Source organism: Lepisosteus platostomus, chromosome 16 (genome assembly GCF_059453375.1).
Source record: "Lepisosteus platostomus isolate fLepPlt1 chromosome 16, fLepPlt1.hap1, whole genome shotgun sequence".
NCBI lineage: Eukaryota > Metazoa > Chordata > Actinopteri > Semionotiformes > Lepisosteidae > Lepisosteus > Lepisosteus platostomus.
Genome location: NC_142626.1, coordinates 15537645 through 15543583, shown reverse-complemented (window position 1 = coordinate 15543583; position 5939 = coordinate 15537645). Strand labels below are relative to the sequence as shown.

Sequence of the window (5939 nt, the reverse complement as noted above, 5' to 3'; positions counted from 1 at the left end):
CCACACAAGCTTTTCACCTGATTTCAAGAAATTAGGCACAATGCTGAAACTTATATACTGTAAGACAAATTTACCCCCAATTATTTTTGTTGTCTTGTAATCAGTTTCTGATAACTGCATTTTCACAAAGGTCTACTATTCTAAGAATGACAGTTTGCATTGGCAGCACATGCTTCAGTGCTCTGGGAGTGTTTATAGCCCTGTGAGTTTAACACTTCATGACTGAGTGCTGCTTTTCATGCCAACAAAACCCACAGCAACCATGACTTTCACCTCCATCTTCATCTTTGTTCTCTTTCTCTGCGTTCAAGGTAAGATAGGCTTACTGGAAATAGATACAAAATTTGTGGAACATGTAAACAAGTATTGCACTACAAATTTGACCAATATTCTAATTAACTATGTACCTGTTTCTGCTTTTATTTCTGATTTTTCCTTTCAGAGTCCAGTGGACAGGTTACTGTGACTCAGACTCCATCAGTGAGATCAGTTCTCCCAGAACAGACAGTCACTTTGAGCTGTAAGACCAGCAGTCCAGTTTACAGTAACTCACTAGGTAAACATATGACCTGATACCATCACAAATCTGAAGGAGCTCCTAGATTTCTGATTTATTTTGAAAGTTCCCTGAGCTCTGGGACCCCAAGTTGTTTCAGTAGCAGTGGATCTGGGAGTGGCTTCACACTGACCATCACAGGAGCCCAGCCTGAAGATGCAGCAGGTTATTACTGTCAGAGTTACCACTACATTAACAGTAAAAATCTGTTCACACAGTGTTACACAGCTGTACAAAAACCTTCCTCAGCAGGACTGCACAGCAACTGCGCTGCTGAAGCTGGGGCCTCCTGAGATGAAGACAGTGAAACAGAACATAGTCTACTGCATAAAGAAGCAATTGAACTGAGACAAAAGCTGAATTTCATTAATAATATAAGATAAGATATACCTTTATTTTCCTTCCAAAAGGGTGGACATTTGTCTTTTGGCACCACCATACAAAACTAAACAACACAAAATCAAACCACATTAAATACAAACAATGGTCCTAGGTGTGCACAAATATGCACAGTATACAATATACAGTACACACATCTTGCTCTACTACACTACCATTACACATATTCCCATAGCTCCATACAGGAAACAGTCACTGAGCTGTGTTTAATATACCGACTCCTCAGGGAACAGAAGATTTCTTGTAGACATTTTTCTTGGCCACAGGCTTTTTGAACCACCTACCTGCAGGCAGCTCTTGGAAATAGGAATGAAGAGGTTGGGATGGGTCATCAAGGATAAGCTGAGCTTTCTTCTGAACTGCAGTATAATTTCAGATCTCAGTTGTGCTTTGCTTGTTTCCACTGTCTTTGATTCAGACAGTTTCTACCTTGTCTGGATTCTCTTCTGTGCTACAGACCTTCTTATTTCACCTGACTATACTTGTGGGTTTCTTTTTGTGTGTACACATTGCTTATCCTTGAAATCCCATTTGCGTGACCACAACATGGCTACATGACTGTGTTTCTCGGGCTGCTGAATGTTTCCTGCCTGCTTGCAGTCTACTGCCTGTTTTCTTGTTTGCCTTCCTGCTCACTTGTCTACCTGCCTGCATGTAGAATTCATCACCAGCCCAGACCACTGTGCTCCTTTCAGCTCAGTTATTACATACAGTAGGTTACAGGTTTGGACAGGTCTGTTCTGGATTTGCACTGTGTGATAGTGTACTGTACATGTTGTCATTCTTCTTGGCAGAATTAGTTAATGATCCAAACTTGTCAAGCTTCTCCATCACTTTTCTATGGGATTCAAGTCTGGGCTCACTCAAGGACAATCAATCTTTTCTTGTCAGACCTCTTCAGTGAGGTTTTGGCCTTGTGTTTCAGGTCACTATTCATAATGGAGAGTGAATTTTTACCCATTGTTTAGTTTAGTGAGTCAAAAATGTTTTGCTGTAGGATTTGCCAGTACTTTATGTCATTCATTATATCACATGTATTGTATCACCAGCCTTGGGCCCAACAGTGTCTGCTGGGCTAAACTCCGGGTTATTAGAGATGTAAAAACATCTACAAGAGAGTGAGGCAAGAAAAATGAAGGATAAAGACCAAATAACATGAGGGCAGGGATAATAACACTGAATTTGTTACTGCCTGAGCTTGGGAAAACTTCAGTAAAACAGAGAAGATTTGGGGTTTATCTGCAAAATCCTTTCTATTCATGACAACTCAAGGAGGATCTGTTACTGCTGTATATATGCTGTATGAATTGTTGTGTTTTCTGCAAAAGGCTGATTAGTCACTCAGGAATCACAAAGAAATATTTTAATAAGCTCAAAATAAGAAAAACACCTGAAGAAGGCTCCATGGCCGAAACGTGTTTTTTCTCTCTTCTTTTTTTCAGCATGGAATAAACCTATTACTTGTTCCTTTGCAGCCTACGCATGCTGACGCAGCTACCCACATAAAATACATATGTTGGGTTGATGTATTTTGTGTTATTGGGTTTATGTAGTATTTTTATTGCATGCATTTAGTTGTGTGAGCTTTCCAAACCAAATTCCATGCAAATATTTGTTATGGCAATAAAGTTTTGAGCTTGAACTTGAACTACACTGGTCTAACTTGCAGGATCAATCAGTCCACTTACTCAGGATTCATACTCTTCAAGATAAGTAAATATAGAGTTATTATTGTTTGTGCAAATTCATATTATTGGATGCCGTGGTAAACATTCTTAAAGTGTCACGGGTCTTTAATAACCAGCAGCTCAAGAATTTGACTGAACACCTGTAACAGGGTTGTGGTGCTGGGATAACTCTGGTCCTGCTTTGACAGTGGTCTCAGATCAATACCCCTTGAGTGAGAGCCAGAGGACCAGCTTAGGGATCTTTCGTTTAATTATTTTGAGGCTTAAAGGAAATGCCACAAGCCAAGGTAGTACTAGTCTCGACAAAGAAGACAGAAGACTTTTGTTCTTCTTGTGAAATGGAAAACTACGCCTGTGTCTGAAGAGCAGAGGTGAGGTTCTGTACTGAACACTGAAGCAGCCGTGCGAGAATCTTTTGTAGGTGCCCCTGTCAACAGGTCCAGTTGCCGGTCATTTCGTTTAGACAGAATTCCCACACAGCTCTCAGAGCACTGGGATAGTGCAGTTCAGTACCAGCAGCCATATCACTCTGCAGCTCAAGACTGGGCCCCTTGCTCTTCAGCATTTACATGTTCCCACTTGGTCAGCTTTTAAGATCACATGGCCTCAGCTTTCATTTTTACGCTGACGATACTCAAATATACATCCATACCAAACCTGACACTGATGTGGCTGTCTCTATTCTATCAAATTGCATCTCTGACATAAAAATTTGGATGACTCAAAACTTCCTTCATCTTAACTGCGACAAGACTGAAGTCATGCTTATTGGCAGCCCCCATCAACTTCGTAAAGCCAGTCCTGTAACCCTATCTGTAGATGGCTCTGTACTTGAGCTTCAATCAAAATGGAAAAACCTTGGGGTTATATTCGATTCTGGCTTAGCATTCGACCCACATGTGCAGCATACTGTCAAATGTATTTTTTTCACCTTAGAAATATCGCAAGTCAACGCCCTATGCTATTATTAACTGTGGCTGAAAAGCTGATCAACATATTTGTATTCTTTTGAATTGACTACTGCAATGCTGGGGTATCTAAATCTACTCTGAATAAACTGCAGTATGTCCAAAATTCAGCAGCCAGAATCCTGACCAGGTCTAGTGCAAGTTTTCACATTACTCCTATCCTGGAGTCCTTGCACTGGCTTCCGGTCAAATTCCATGTAGACTTTAAAATCCTCATGCTCACCTATAAGGCTCTACATGGCTTGGCACCTCAATACCTGTCTGAACTATTATCGCCCTACTCCCCACCTCGCAACCTCCGCTCTTCAAATTCTGCCCTCCTTACTGTCCCCCAAGCCCGTCTACAGTACATTGTATGGGTGACAGGGCCTTCTCCTGTTATGCCCCCAAGCTCTGGAACTCTTTGCCCAAGGATATCAGAGAGTCACCTTCTCTAAACTCCTTCAAATCCAGACTCAAAACCTTCTTCTTCAGAAAAGCCTTTACTTAACTAGTTCTATTCTTAACCCCTCTGCTCTTCTTAGTACCACCTTCCACGGTCTCCTCTATTGTTATTGTTGTATTGTTGTAATTGTAATTGTGTCTTATCTTGTGTATTCTTCTTATTTATTGTTATTGTCATCCTGTAAAGTGTTTTGAGAAGCCAACTTTAAAGGCGCTATATAAAATAAAGTTGTTTATTATTATTATTATTATTATTATTATTATTATTATTATAACTGGCAACCCACTGAAGCTAAGCAGGTTTGAGCCTGGCCAGTACCTGGCTGGGAAACCTCCTGGGAAAAACTAAGGTTGCTGCTGGAAGAGGTGTTAGTGGGGCCAGCAGGGGCGCTCACCCTGTGGTCCATGTGGATCCTAATGCCCCACTATAGTGATGGGGACACTATACTGTAAATAGGCGCCGTCCTTCGGATGAGATGTAAAACCGAGGTCCCTATCTTTGAATTGGTTCATCACTCTGCCCTCCTCCCCACTGAGAGCTGGTGTGTGGTGAGCGTTCTGGCGCACTATGGCTGCCATTGCATCATCCAGGTGGATGCTGCACATTGGTGGTGGTGGAGGGGAGTCCCCATTACCTGTAAAGTGCTTTGAGTGGAGTGTCCAGAAAAGTGCTTTATAAGTATAAGCAATTATTAATTATAATTAGTTCACTGAGCACTGAGAGTGCAGTTATTCGTCCTCCGGTGCCCCCTAGTTGTGACTAGCAGGACTTCAGGTGAAAAAACGACCGCTGTGTCGCAGACCCTATTAATAGGAGAGCACCTCCTACAGGACAGCTAATGGATCCCTGATACAGAGGAAGGTCTGCAGACTCCTGCTCTACAAGCACCACTCACAGAAACAATGTTACAGTATTATTGGTTTCTCATGGCAGACCTGACAAGGACTCTCATGCTTAGGTTCAGAGGTCACAAGTTTAGCCAAACATTGTGGTGACATTTAAGAAATATATTTATTGTACATTTTTTAACCGGACACAGCACAGTCAAAGTGTTTATTTGAAACAACGTAATCAATTTAATCAATTACCCTATGTTCCAGTTAATTTAATTCTATCTGAGCTCATTACTGAAGCTGAATATACAGATCTAATTTTTTCCTGATATACAGTACTGAACTCAATACAATGTCTTTCAGAAAAACATGATTATTCCCCTACATCTCTTTTTAACAGGAGTCAGTTATCCAGGTGGATAATATTCCCAGGTCTCCATCACACTGAGGTGCCATTGAGGACATGAATTTCACTCTTACTTTACTGGTTCTCCATCGAAGCATCTTTATACAGTAATACTAGAACTTGTTATAAAATGTGAATTGAAACTTAAAGTACTGGTACATTTGTAATAAAGTTTTTTTTGTATTAAGTTTGCAGTATAAGGATCAAGCTGTTAAAAAATGAGTTTTTAGCATGTTAGAGAATAGTAACCCATCTTTGACTAGGATTAACAGAGCAAAACATTGACTGACACAAAACCCTAACAAGCCCCATCTGTTTTCACAGCTCAGATCTCATCTAACTGTCTGTGACAGGATTTGTATACAGGAAGGAGCTTTGCATACCTGTGCCGCCTCACTGCTCCAAACACTTTAAGACTCACAGTGTGGATCAGTCACTGTTCAGCCCTTTCAGAGTCACTGACACACAGGACAACGAAGCCACTGATTCTACTGCTGGGGACACTGGGGCTCTTTGCTCAAGGTGGGGATTCAAAAATAAACTTAGTTTCTAATGTGTGATGAAGCAGTCTTGATTTTCATTATTGTGTCAAAATATTTAACCTAATTTTTAGAAGATCAGTGTGTAAAAACAGCAAACGTTTA

The 5939-nt window shown here is 40.8% G+C and overlaps 1 long non-coding RNA gene across 1 annotated transcript; it reads left to right on the top strand.

Moving 5' to 3' along the window:
* The first annotated feature begins 239 nt into the window (after positions 1 to 239).
* LOC148646952 (uncharacterized) lies at positions 240 to 622 on the top strand. Its single transcript, XR_015927702.1, has 2 exons — positions 240 to 311; positions 443 to 622. It is a non-coding gene; the product is annotated as an uncharacterized LOC148646952 (long non-coding RNA).
* The last annotated feature ends 5317 nt before the right edge of the window (positions 623 to 5939 follow it).